The 14,124-nt window shown below is 42.8% G+C and overlaps 1 long non-coding RNA gene across 1 annotated transcript in view; it reads left to right on the plus strand.

Moving 5' to 3' along the window:
* Nucleotides 1-3,823: 3,823 nt before the first annotated feature.
* The window catches only part of LOC306915849, a 29,855-nt gene continuing 19,554 nt past the window's right edge, over nucleotides 3,824-14,124 (plus strand). Inside the window, exons 1-2 of the long non-coding RNA XR_013788884.1 lie at nucleotides 3,824-3,933; nucleotides 13,880-13,957. This is a non-coding gene — a long non-coding RNA (uncharacterized lncRNA). The remainder of the gene's footprint in view (nucleotides 3,934-13,879; nucleotides 13,958-14,124) is intronic.

A 14,124-nucleotide genomic window follows, 5' to 3' on the forward strand; every position in this document is an offset into this window, starting at 1 on the left:
GAATATGTTTGTGTTAAGTAAAGTTTATGTGGGTTCATTAAAGAACCCAAGCGGGGAGTGTTCTGGAACGAATAGACTGTTTGTTGTTTTGGAGCCTCCTGCTGGCAGTTGATTGTTAAAATCAGTACTCACCTAATTTCCTACCTCATTTCCTGTCTAGTCAGGATGTTGTTGTCAGATCAGGAAGAGAATCCATGACTACAATGTGCCTCTAACTAAATGTGTCAGTGTGAATTGCAATCTTACTCCATCCTCTTCACATGCTTATTAATACGCAATGTCTGTGAGTATACTTGTTTAGGAGACTTATATTGTTGATAAGAGCACCTTATTTGTGAACTTAGCAGAATGTTGTACACAGTTATTCTCTATCATTTGGATGCATCTACTGTGAATATGCTAACTTAATAGATATGCCAATTCATTCTTTGTAGCCTACTTACCTTATACAATTGGAAGCCTAAAAAGAGAACTACATGTTATGTATAGTATTTACCTACCTCATTGGTATAAAGAGCACACATTACAGTACATCTGTACCCACCTGCTGTATTGTATGTAAGTTACATCTTGGCCGTATTCAATACTTGCTGGCCTATTTGTCGTATTATTTAATACTTGTATTGCATTTACCTTTATTCTGAAACACTTTGTACTGTTTATGCTTTGTTTCAGTTTCACACTTTTGTTCAGTAAACCTTCAAATACAAGTCCTGGCTTCCACTGGAGTTATTGAACTGAGTGTTTAACTTACTGGGTAACCTATCGCTGGTGAGACCAGTACAGCTTCAGCTGCAATCAGTGTATGAATGTGTGTGTGAATGGGTGAATGTAATGCACAATCTATGTAAAGCGCCTTGGATAAAGGCGCTATATAAATGCACCATTTACGTCCCCACCAAAGAGGTCCAGGTGTTATTTTGTGCAAAAGTGCATTATTGGCTATTTATTTCCCCTACCATAAGACCTCAATGGGGGTTGGGTTGTTGTGCTAATTCGCTTATTTCCATCGAAATAAGTAGTAAAGTGTGCCGCTTGGGATACTATTTACATTATGAAGAGAGGATATATAAAAAAGAAAAATATGTTTGAGCGACGGAAATAAGCCCCATTCAATTCAAGCCCCATTCAATTCAATGCAATTCATTGAGGGCTTATGGTAGGGGAAATAGCCAATAATGCGCTTTTGCACAAAATAACACCTGGACCTCTTTGGTGGGGACGTAACAACTACAAATAAAGGTAAGAAAGCCTTCTAGTATGGAATTCTCCTTTACCAAAACTCTGCAGGAGTGATGTCTGGCTTGGGGCTTTGCCTCGGGACATGTTCTGGTCCTGTGTTGCTGGCATAGCCTACAGCACAGCATGTGTGCTGTCTGAGAAGAGATCAACTTTAAGTTATGTGCACATGCGTCCGTGTGTCCATCTCTCTCGCCTTGCATCACAATTGATTTGGCAGGTATAGAACTGGGTTGTTTGTTAGTGGAAGTCCATCTCTGTCAGTCCTGAGGGAACAGTAGGCCTATACAGGCACGCACGCACGCACGTACGCACGCACGCACGCACGCACGCACGCACGCACGCACACACACACACACACACACACACACACACACACACACACACACACACACACACACACACACACACACACACACACACAACGACAACCTACGGGTACATTTCAATCACTTAGAACTTTACTGATGTGTTTGTTATAAAGACTCTTGTAATGATCCAACACTGTTTTCTTCAACTTTTTATCACTCTAGACAACATGTTTATCCCTATATGACATCATCCTATTGTTGGCCTATTTGTGGCCGCTGTGGTTCAGCTGATGAGGAGATGAAATTGCCCTGAGAAAATGGTCTGTGGGCTCGTAATCTGTCTGTGGCAGCTAGTGGAATATGGCTAATCAGTCATGGGAAACTGCGCGTACGATAATAGCAAAAAGAAACCTAGTATGAATTTACAGCAGGAGAGAGCAGTTGAGAAGCGGGGCGCCCAGACTTTAAAGGGTAATCACCTTTAAAGTCTGGACCCCCCGCTGGATTGAAGATTGCACTAGATTGGTGTCACTTTTTTATGTGACAGCATCATGCAATCTAGTGCAATCTTCAATCCACACGAGCCACACTAATTACCGATCCTGCATTTTCCTGTCTTCTTAGATGCGGATTTAATTCCATGATCACAGACATCAGAAAGTGGCACAGCGAGGTGACAGACTATGCCAGAAGATGATGTGAGAAGAAATTAAATCCTCCCATATAAATCTCATTGAGTCGTGCTACTGCTGCTGTTTTTTTAAAAGACTCCCCTGTCCAACCACACAGCAGGACAGCGCGGATAGGTTTCACTTATTCCAGCAATACTCTTTTTGCAGCAGAAATGATGAATGACACACATCGGCATAACACAGCCCTCTGGGCATTCTGCTAATTTTTTTTGCCAATGGCTGATTCGGTCTGGTTTATTAACCAGGCTAATTCTGAATGTACAGCCTCCTGGACGACGGGTATTTATGCATGCAAAGAGAGAAGAAGCCGAAAGGTCACTGGTGTGAGTTGTACGTGTTGTGAGGAAACGTGTATATTTGTGTCCCTCAGAGGTTATTAACAAAGACTTCCCTGGCATTGAAGATTGCACTAGATTGGTGTCACTTTATGTGACAGCAACATGCAATCTAGTGCAATCTTCAATCCACATGAGCCACACTAATTACCGATCCTGCATTTTCCTTCTTAGATACGGATTTAATTCCAAGATCAGACATCAGAAAGTGGCACAGCGAGGTGATAGACTATGCCAGAAGATGATGTGAGAAGAAATGAAATCCTCCCATATAAATCTCATTGAGTCGTCCAACCACACAGCAGGACAGCGCGGATAGGTTTCACTTATTCCAGCAATACTCTTTTTGCAGCAGAAATGATGAATGACACACATCGGCATAACACAGCCCTCTGGGCATTCTGAATGCACAGCCTCCTGGACGACGGGTATTTATGCGTGCAAAGAGAGAAGAAGCCGAAAGGTCACTGGTGTGAGTTGTACGTGTTGTGAGGAAACGTGTATATTTGTGTCCCTCGGAGGTTATTAACAAAGACTTCCCTGGCACGTCACAGCGATTGATGTGGCAGCATTATGGCATTATGGAGGAATGTGTGGTCAGGGACAGTTGAAACAACTGTGTGTGTGTGTGTGTGGGAAATCATCACTGCACACACATCGTCCTCTGACATTTGAAAAGGAGTGAAACATCCGTGAAATAAAGTCATCCATCAGATTCAGCGCATCGCTTAACCCTGCAAGACCCGGATATATTTCTACTTGCAAAAAAGAGATTTCAACCTTTCAGAAGGTGTTGTAGGAGTACTTTGGAGAGGAAAATATAATGTTTAAAAAATAATCAGACCCGTCTGAAGTGAGTAGTGCTGTTGGTACTGTACTGTACTGTACTTCGTTGTACTGTACTGTATTGCAGGGGTTCTCAACCCGTGTGCCGCGACCCCTCTGGGGGTCGCCAAATTATTTTGGGGGGGTCCCCAAATTATTATTAAAAAAAATAACTGAATGGCTGGAAAATGGAAATTGAGAGTTTACATAGTACACATAGTGCATGCATAAACTGTCCTTAATGATTATATCTGGTTTGTACTGGACTGGACTGGACTGGAATGGACTGGACTGGACTGTTGTTCGTAGTTGTTGAGTCAAAACTCAGAAATGGACTAAAACTATGTTCAGCGTGACATCTCAGACCTCAGAAACTACATCTCCCAGAGTGCAGCAGCAAGATGGCTGCTCATTACCTGGTTGGTTAGGAGCACCTGAAAAGGATTGGAGGTTCAGACTTTCTCTCAAACAAAACACCAGCTGCAAACGGCAAAGATCTACTCCTGGGTTCTACCTCCAAAGACGCCAATGGTCGGTGATATATTGTTTTGTTTTGTTTTCACTTATGTAAGCAATACTGTTTGATGTGGTTAAAATCTGGCTAATTGTGTTTAGTAGGTTCAGCTGCTTCAGTTTGAAGTGAGGAAGGAACACATTAACACATTGGATTTGGACTGTACTGTACTGTACTGTACTGGACTTCGTATTACTGTACTGTACACTGTACTGTTCTTCGTTGTGTGTGTGTGTGTGTGTGTGTGTGTGTGTGTGTGTGTGTGTGTGTGTGTGTGTGTGTGTGTGTGTGTGTGTGTGTGTGTGTGTGTGTGTGTGTGTGTGTGTGTGTGTGTGTGTGTGTGTGTGTGTGTGTGTGTGTGTGTGTGACAGTTGGTGGTGAACAAAAGGTACTTCCTAGCCGCAATTTGCAACTCTAGATTTTTTTTACAATGGGATGAATCTATATGCAATACCCTCCATTGACTCCCCACTCATCATTTTGCGTTTGCGATCTGCTGGTCTTAAACGACGTTAAACTCACCAACATTGCAGCTGTAGTCCAAGCTTGAATTTTGCTCTTTCAATCTGCAAAGCTTGTTTTTCATAAAAATCCCCCGTAGACATGTTATGAGCTACTTTCTGTCCAAAATATTCCACAAGTGATATTCCGATCCGCCATTTTGGAATTCTGCGACGGGCCGTAAAAACAAGATGTGAGGGGGAGAGCTTGTTTAATAGAATCTTACCTGCACAGGTAAAACACCCAAAGAAGAGGCCGACGCAGCGCGACGCCCCGTCACGCACGGCCTTCTATTAAACAAGCTCTCCCCCTCACGTCTTGTTTTACGGCCCGTCGCAGAATTCCAAAATGGCGGATCGGAATATCACTTGTGGAATATTTTGGACAGAAAGTAGCTCATAACATCTACGGGGGATTTTTATGAAAAACTACAGCTGCAATGTTGGTGAGTTTAACGTTGTTTAAGACCAGCAGATCGCAAACGCAAAATGATGAGTGGGGAGTCAATTAGCCCGGCAGCTTAAGGCCATATTTTAGCAAAATGTGGACGCGGCAGACAAAAGCGCCAAAAAATTTCCACATGCTCTCCATAACCATACGTTTCATTTTGGAAGGGGGGCCACGTCATCAAGATGTCAGAAGGCGGCCATCTTGGCGTTCAAAGATGGCCGCCATGTAATATCTATAAGTGCCGCTATCTCTGCTTCTAAGCCACTTAGAAGGTCAATCTTGGTGTCAAAATATACATTATCTGGGTCAAGGAATGCAATAAGGTCATTGAGAATATCACTAGATGTTTATTTGTGCCAATATCAAATAAATACGGTCATTCTAGCAACATATTTACATAATCTTCAACTTCAAATTATCTGTCACAATTACAACTGCAAAGAGCTGTGCAATTCCAGTGTGCCTTCTGACATGAGCATCTTGCACCACAACCCTTTTTACAACCGCACTTTACCAGTTCATTGCAGGCTTTTGACGCCATAGGTAGAGTGCTCCACACAGGAAGCCAGACCTGGTTGTCGACATCCAATGTCCATCCTCATCCTTCTGGACTGGGTGTTGGCTGCTGGGCCAGTTCAGACGTGGCCCAGATCCCAGACTGGTATACAACTCGCTTCACGTGCTGCAGCAGTGAATCTTGCGTTGGTGTAATGTGTTCCATCGTTTTGTTCTTCTGGCAGAACCATTCTCGCCGTGCTTCATTGACAGATTCCAAATCACTTGTTTTGTCATACATGATGACTGTAAAGCGCTCAAGAAGCTGAAAGTGTTGGGCATCTATGGTCACATTAGTGTATGGATTTTCTGTCATGTAGGTGAAGGCCTGGGTGACCTCAGGGTAGGAATTCCAAGCCGCCCATGCTGACTTCTTCCCTTTCCCACAGAATGCTGATGTTGTGTCACAGCCTGTGTAACAGTGGAAGACCGGAAGTGCTGTGGACTTGTCTTTGCCCAGAGCATGGCAGATGGTGTTTATATGAACATTGGTGTAGTTTTTGCCAGTGCCAAAAGCGACCCAGATGTCTGCAGCTGGATACTTGGTGAACAGGGCATGGAACTTACCGATGAGTATAACAACAACATCCGTATCCACAGTGCGTATCAAGCAGGTAGAACAGCCATGTACCAGGGCATCAAGCAGGTGAATCACTATCCTGGTGTCTGCCTCTTCATGGTTACATGGCAGCATGTAGTGGCTAATGTCTGTGCCAACCACTGTGATGCCAGATGTAATGACGACCAAAAACTACACCAATGTTCATATAAACACCATCTGCCATGCTCTGGGCAAAGACAAGTCCACAGCACTTCCGGTCTTCCACTGTTACACAGGCTGTGACACAACATCAGCATTCTGTGGGAAAGGGAAGAAGTCAGCATGGGTGGCTTGGAATTCCTACCCTGAGGTCACCCAGGCCTTCACCTACATGACAGAAAATCCATACACTAATGTGACCATAGATGCCCAACACTTTCAGCTTCTTGAGCGCTTTACAGTCATCATGTATGACAAAACAAGTGATTTGGAATCTGTCAATGAAGCACGGCGAGAATGGTTCTGCCAGAAGAACAAAACGATGGAACACATTACACCAACGCAAGATTCACTGCTGCAGCACGTGAAGCGAGTTGTATACCAGTCTGGGATCTGGGCCACGTCTGAACTGGCCCAGCAGCCAACACCCAGTCCAGAAGGATGGGGATGGACATTGGATGTCGACAACCAGATCTGGCTTCCTGTGTGGAGCACTCTACCTATGGCGTCAAAAGCCTGCAATGAACTGGTAAAGTGCAGTTGTAAAAAGGGTTGTGGTGCAAGATGCTCATGTCAGAAGGCACACTGGAATTGCACAGCTCTTTGCAGTTGTAACTGTGACAGATAATTTGAAGTTGAAGATTATGTAAATATGTTGCTAGAATGGCCGTATTTATTTGATATTGGCACAAATAAACATCTAGTGATATTCTCAATGACCTTAATGCATTCCTTGACCCAGATAATGTATAGTTTGACACCAAGATTGACCTTCTAAGTGGCTTAGAAGACGAGATAGCGGCACTTATAGATATTACATGGCGGCCATCTTTGAACGCCAAGATGGCCGCCTTCTGACATCTTGATGACGTGGCCCCCCTTCCAAAATGAAACGTCTGGTTATGGAGAGCATGTGGAAAAATGTTGGCGCTTTTGTCCGCCGCGTCCACATAATTTCGCTAAGATACCGGACTAAATGGAGGGTATTGCAACTCTAGATTCATCCCATTGTAAAAAAATCTAGAGTTGCAAATTGCGGCTAGGTACTTCCGTGCTTAGACATGCATACATACATACTGTACAGACAGACATTACATACAGACAGGATGTGTGTGTAGGATGGTTAGCACCAATCAAAAAAAATGTATTACATCCAGATATAGTCTTATTCATGAGTCCGGCAGTCATAAATTAGACTAGCATATATTATATGCAGGTCTGACAAATAGGCTTTTACATGAAGAGAAGCGTTCCGCGCACTTAATGGCTCTTTTTCCACATTTGTCAGGGTGCATACAGCCATAAATTATTATGTCTATATTTCCGACAATGTCTGACTTCTTTAGTACCCACTGAACCTGAGCATTTGATTACACTTGTAGGTGATGTTGATTTGGAGTCCTCTTGAGAACAGAGGTGGCCTGTTATTGTAGAAAGAAAAGCATTTGATTTTGCAGATAGTGCAAACATAACGCCTTCTCTTCCAAGAGGAGGGAAAACAACGAAATCCACCTAGCTGTGACTCACTCGCTTTGGGATAAACATCCATTTCAAATCAATGGACGGTCGAGGAAGGTCGCAAGACCGAAACGTTGCTTTAATAAAATGCTCTGAACCCAGCAAGTGGCAGTGTGCGGGTGACCCTCCTTTCACAAATCAATGGACGGTAAAAGCTTCTTTCACAAAGTAATCACTGTTTGTTCACGGAAACTAACAAAATAAATACAAACATTTAGTTAACTGAAATAGGCTTTATAAACAATGATATCTAACTGACGGTTTACAAAGCTATCTAAAACTAACTAAATGCTAAAATGCTCTTCAAAAATAGCAGATCTACAAGATCGAATTGTTTTGAGCTCGTAGATTTGCAATTTATGCCATTTTTTTCTGACCTTGGTGAACCCAATTAACCTAATTAGTATTCTTGCCCCCGACTAATCCATATTAAAAAAAAAAAAACGACTAAAACTAAGCTTTTTCAAAAACTAAAAGCTAAACTTAAGTAGAATGCCAGCTAATACAATAAATATAAAAACGTTGCTATGTGGGCAGTGTGTGGAGCAACATAGCGGGGTATGTATGTACGTGCCTTTGGTACGCATGCTTGATCTAATAACAATAGGGTGGAAGTGGATCATTTGCTTGTACAAATACCAGCCGTGTTGTGTTACTCTTTCTTTTCACCCTCTAATGCTCCCTAATGGTCTCTGTCACATACTATGCCAAGACAAATTATCGTCTCTTTATTTTCCATCTGAGCAACTGCAAACTGTCTCGTACACGTCACGACACGGGTGAGTTGACTTGAGTCCGGACGGTATGGGCAAATACCCACTTGTTTGCCTTTTTGCATCAGTGACAATGTATCTTGATTGACTCATTAATCTTGTAGATCTGTAGTTTGTCATATTGGTGGTTCGGTATATCTGTGAACTAAAGGCTTCCCCCGTGTTTCCATTAGACAACATCTGTTTCCAAGGTAACAGCATCCACATGGGGGGAGAAGAGAGAACCTTTTAGCCAGAGACCCCAAAGATACATTTCTGTCTCTCCTGGACCCAAATATACTTAATGAATTAACTACCGAAGCCCTATTTAATAGTTAAAATAGCCAATCTACAAACTCACAATGCATATCGATGTGAAATGTAAGCTTGTAGCTTACATTGTCAATTATTTTTGAAATATCTATGTTTATATTTTATCTTTTGAAATGATAATTTAAAACAATTACAAGAGCAATTATTATTACAATTATTACAAGAGCCAGAGGTGATCACACACACACACACACACACACACACACACACACACACACACACGGGGCGTGCGCACGCACACACAGAGAGAGAGAGAGACACAGACACACACACACACTGTGTGTGTTCTGCTTTATATGCTTAGTGAAACATTTTATCTCAGTTTAGAAAAGAAAAGAAAAACAAATTGATGTTTCAAAGCAAATATGTGGTGACATTCGCTTCAATAAAGTCTCCAAAGTAGTGCAGAGAACCGGCCTTGCTGCTAAGTGCTGAACAGCATGGTGTCCCTGGGGGACCAATTTAAGTGGCTACTTGAGAGCAATCAGCACTTTGTGTCTTTTAATTTTAGTACTGTACACTTATGAATATGATGACATTACATAATCCGTGTGGAACATGCTGCTAATGTTCTTACAACCAGAGGAAATAAGCTGGATGACTGCTGTGCACAACTTTGATTAATTGATTGTTTGAATTTGGTGATAAACGATAGAGCACACTAGCACTTTCAAAAACAACTTCTCTCAAGACAGATTCGGGCTAACAACACGATCTGTCAGCACCACTGCCTTAATCATGTAGTGTTGTTGTTAGTAGGAATAAACACAAGTAGCACCTGGGAGCAATGGCGTGTAAAGTAACTAAGTGTACTTAAGTACAATTTTGAGGTACTTTACTTGAGTATTTCCAATACTTTTACTTCGCCTCCCCTACATCTCGGATCAACATATTGTACTTAGGACTATAGTCCACTACATTTATTTGGAAAACTTTAGTTACTAGATTTTGATTATTATTACAAAACAAAGTAACCAATTCAGCCCTATATACTGTACATTTCGACCTTTTGAAAATAGCCAATCTACAAGCTCACAATGTGTCGCATCGCAACGCATTGTGAGCGAGGGAAACAAATACAATAAATACATGTTCAGAATCTACAGCTTTGTAGGCTACATATAACCAACAAACCAACATAGCCAACACAGAATGTATGCTTATCAACAGATAAATAACTGCCATATTGGTTAATGGCAGTTTTATTTGCAGATACCGATATTGCCGATAACCAGATAACTGAGTAAATGTACTTAAGTACTGATTCTGAGGATTTGTACTTTACTTGAGTATTAGTTTTTTTGTATACTCTTACTCGAGTGCATTTCCAAGACAAATTATTTTACTTTTACTCAAGTAAACTTCTAGAAAGGCGCAGTACTGAGTATAGGTTGACTGTTTTGACTGACTTTCAGACATGATGTCATATGTGGCAGTCAAGTCTAAAGCCCTAAAGGCCAACTTTTATACTGAAAAACATCCCTCCATGTGCAGAAAACGAATGGAGCGGCCCTGTGAGTGGCTTTGGCCTCACTCAGACCTTTACTGCATTGCTGTATGCTTGTTGGATGAATGTTGTGTAGTGTCATGGCCGCCCCAATGCATTTCCAATGGGAGTCACATGGTTTGTAGTCCACATTTTGGACTACAAGCTGTTGTATGGCTTTCGGCTGTGTTTCGACTGCGCCCCTCCCCCTCATAGAACACAAATGTTGTGTCAAACCATGTGACTCCCATTGGAAATGCATTGGGGCGGCCATGACACTACACAACATTCATCCAACAAGCATACAGCAATGCAGTAAAGGTCTGAGTGAGGCCTTTGTGAGAATAGTATTGGAGGCAGACTATAGCATGGTGAAGTGTTTACATGTTCGCATTAAGGAAAGGTATTTCTTTCTTCCCTTTCCCCCCTAAACATCCGGCTTATAAGAGCACAAGGTCTTATGATTTGCTTCATTATAATCAATAATGGAGAGTTAGACCTTCATTCGGCCCAGGACACTGTAGGACAGCAATCATACTGTGTAAAACCATAGGGTGGAGAGGGAAAATTGGGAGACAACTAGATGGATGTAGAAGGAGAATTCCTTCTTTGGTGTAATGGACAGCAGCCACTCATCCATCCATCCATCCATCTTCAACCGCTTATCCGTAGTCGGGTCGCGGGGGCAACAGCTCCACCAGAGTGCTCCAGACTTCCCTCTCCAGAGCAACATTAGTGACTTCCTCCTGGGGGATTCCGAGACGTTCCAAAGCCAGTGAGTCCATGTGTTTCCTCCAACTGTGCCTTGGTCTGCCGCGGGGTCTCCTCCCAGTGGGACGTGCGTTGAGGACCTCCCTAGGGAGACGCCCGAGAGGCATCCTAACCAGATGCCCGAACCACCTAAGCTGACTCCTTTCCAGGCGAAGGAGCAGCGGTTCTACTCCGAGTCTCTCTCGTGTGACTGAACTTCTCACCCTATCTCTAAGGGAGATGCCAGCCACCCGTCGAAGAAAACTAATTTCGGCCGCTTGTATTCGTGACCTTATTCTTTCGGTCATGACCCACACTTCATGACCATAGGTGAGAGTAGGAACGAAGATTGCTCGGTAGACAGAGAGCTTTGCCTTCTGGCTCAACTCTCTTTTCGTCACAACAGTGCGGTACTAGCCTGGCTAATAAGCCAGACCGAATCAGCCGTTGGCAAAAGAAAATTGCCTGCCGGCGGATTAACAGTGTTGTGTGATATTAGTCTGGCTTATTAGCCAGGCTAGTGCGGTACAGCAGCCACTCAAAACTCAGAAATAGCTACAAAAACAGCTGAAGTACCGGTACTTGAAAGCTGCATTATTCTGAAAGTAACGAGAAGTAGACAACATGTCTGGCTGTTTGGTTTCTTTGTACCATGAAAAGGTCTTTCATGGCGCGTGCGTGCGTGCGTGCGTGCGTGCGTGCGTGCGTGCGTGCGTGCGTGCGTGCGTGCACAGGGCTGGGCAAAAGATTCAGCCCTGACATTTTGGCACAGACCGGCGCACCACAACCGGCACACAGATAGATACTCTACCGCTTCGCTCTGTCGAGGCTCACACAAACAAACAAGCCATAACACCACCACTTTTATACTGAAAAACACCCCTCCGTGTGCAGAACATGAATGGAGCGGCCCATTCATTGGATGGCCCACCGGCCATATGCCCTGGCCTGTATGTCAAGTGGCCAGTCCAGGCCTGAATTTACTTTTACTCTTGAATAGTTTGACCTGAGATCAGATTCTAAAAATGTCTTCTACAGTTTTCTGAAAAAGCTATGTTTCTATGTCAGTCGTTCTTCGATTTTTCAAAAATAGCAGACCTACAAGCTCGTAGCGCGCCACTCGGTGGCGCGCTATGAGCTTGTATATCTGCTATTTTTCAATAGCTAAAGCACAACATAATTTTAACACCAAAAGGGTTCCCGCCCCTCAAATGGGTTAATAAGTACATTTAAAAGCACGCACTTTTTTACTCTTACTCAAGTAACATTTTGACCGACCTACTTTTACAGTACTTGTAGTGAAGTCTATCTGAACAGGTCGTATTTGTACTCTTACTCAAGTACTGGGGTCGAGTACTCTGTCCACCTCTGCCGATAACGGCATATATCGGCCGATTATAATAAACAAACAACCAACCATTAATTTACACAACACCGATCATAGTGCTGTGAAATTAAATCTACGGAAATCTTTAATCTGCAAAAACGTTTTTTATACAGCATGTAGTTAGTGACATGGTCCCTGCTTAATCTCTCTCTCACCTAAGGGGTCCTTAATTGGCCTGAAAAACATTGAAGACCTTTTGCAATAGTGCTGTACATACAGTACATATAGTGTACAGTGGAGGAGAGGAGTATGAATGAATCAAGCATTACTCTGAGAGTGTTCAGCCTACAGCACAGCTCTATTAGTTACAAATGGATAAATGAACACCAGGGATGAACACTCTGATCTATCTTGGATGTTTGATCTTTCGTCTTCCTTTCTTTCTTTCATCTGTCTAATCGTGTTATGTGGAACGCTGAGGGCTTTAATTCATAATTACCCGTTCCGTTTTATTCATTATATCATCATCAAACATGAGTTACGATATCGACTCCTGGCTGGGAGAGAAAAAAAGAACATAAATAAAAACTAAACTCAGAAGAGCACGTGCATCATGTCGGCGAGGAGCCGAGTAATAATCCAGTGCTTGTCAGATGTAATCCAATGCAAACAAACCGCAGCAGCTCTGAAGAGCCACACGGATGCAATCGAGCTCTTTTGTTGGTGCAAACAAATGGCGGGCAAATGAGGATTGATGTTTTGGTTTAGGTCTGTCTGTCTGTGATGGAAGAAGTATCAATACTGCAGTGCAGTGTAGAAATACTCTGTTACGAGTCAAATTCCAGTATATAAAATGTACTTGAGTGTACTTTAAGTACAAAAGTATTGGCATCTGTCTGTCTGTCTGTCTGTCGAATCAATCTATTCAAATGACCAAGGAAGGACAAAAGAGACAGCAATTCAGGTGGAATCAAGCAGATTTGATTTTAATAGAAGTGATATTTGGCAGTGGATGGAATGATGGGATCTATAACAACATTTACACTGTACCCGAAGTGTTGTCTCACATCACTGAGAAAAAGCAATTCATGATAAATAATGACATATATAACAGCACACAAAACGACAGCTGTGTGTGTGTGTGTGTGTGTGTGTGTGTGTGTGTGTGTGTGTGTGTGTGTGTGTGTGTGTGTGTGTGTGTGTGTGTGTGTGTGTGTGTGTGTGTGTGTGTGTGTGTGTGTGTGTGTGTGTGTGTGTGTGTGTGTGTGTGTGTGTGTGTGTGTGTGTGTGTGTGTGTGTGTGTGTGTGTGTGTGTGTGTGTGTGTGTGTGTGTGTGTGTGTGTGTGTGTGTGTGTGTGTGATCTTGTCACTCTCAAGATGGCTGCCTGTGTTCCCCTTACGTTTGTATATTCTATCCGAGTGTGCAGGAAGAGACCAGGTTAGGCAATCCTAGGAAAGGATTGTGTAACTGTAAAACATTTAAATAGAACGTCTACCCCCAAAGTCCTTAAGTGTGTTGTCTTCATAACAGGGAATCATATACCGGGATGAAAACGCCAATCTTGAAAATGAAAACACAGGAAAAGCCTTGGATATCTTCAGACAAAACGTGAGTTGCGTATATTATGTACATCTGCTAAGCATTGTTCTCTGCCTGTTTCCTGCAGTCCTCTTGCAACAAATACAGATCTGTAATGTCTGCCACTTTGTTATCTCCTCATAGACACTGTACTCTCTCTCTCTCTCTCTCTCTCTCTCTGTGTCTATGACAGGTGT

Source organism: Electrona antarctica, assembly GCF_951216825.1.
Source record: "Electrona antarctica genome assembly, chromosome: 22".
In the NCBI taxonomy this organism is placed as follows: domain Eukaryota; kingdom Metazoa; phylum Chordata; class Actinopteri; order Myctophiformes; family Myctophidae; genus Electrona; species Electrona antarctica.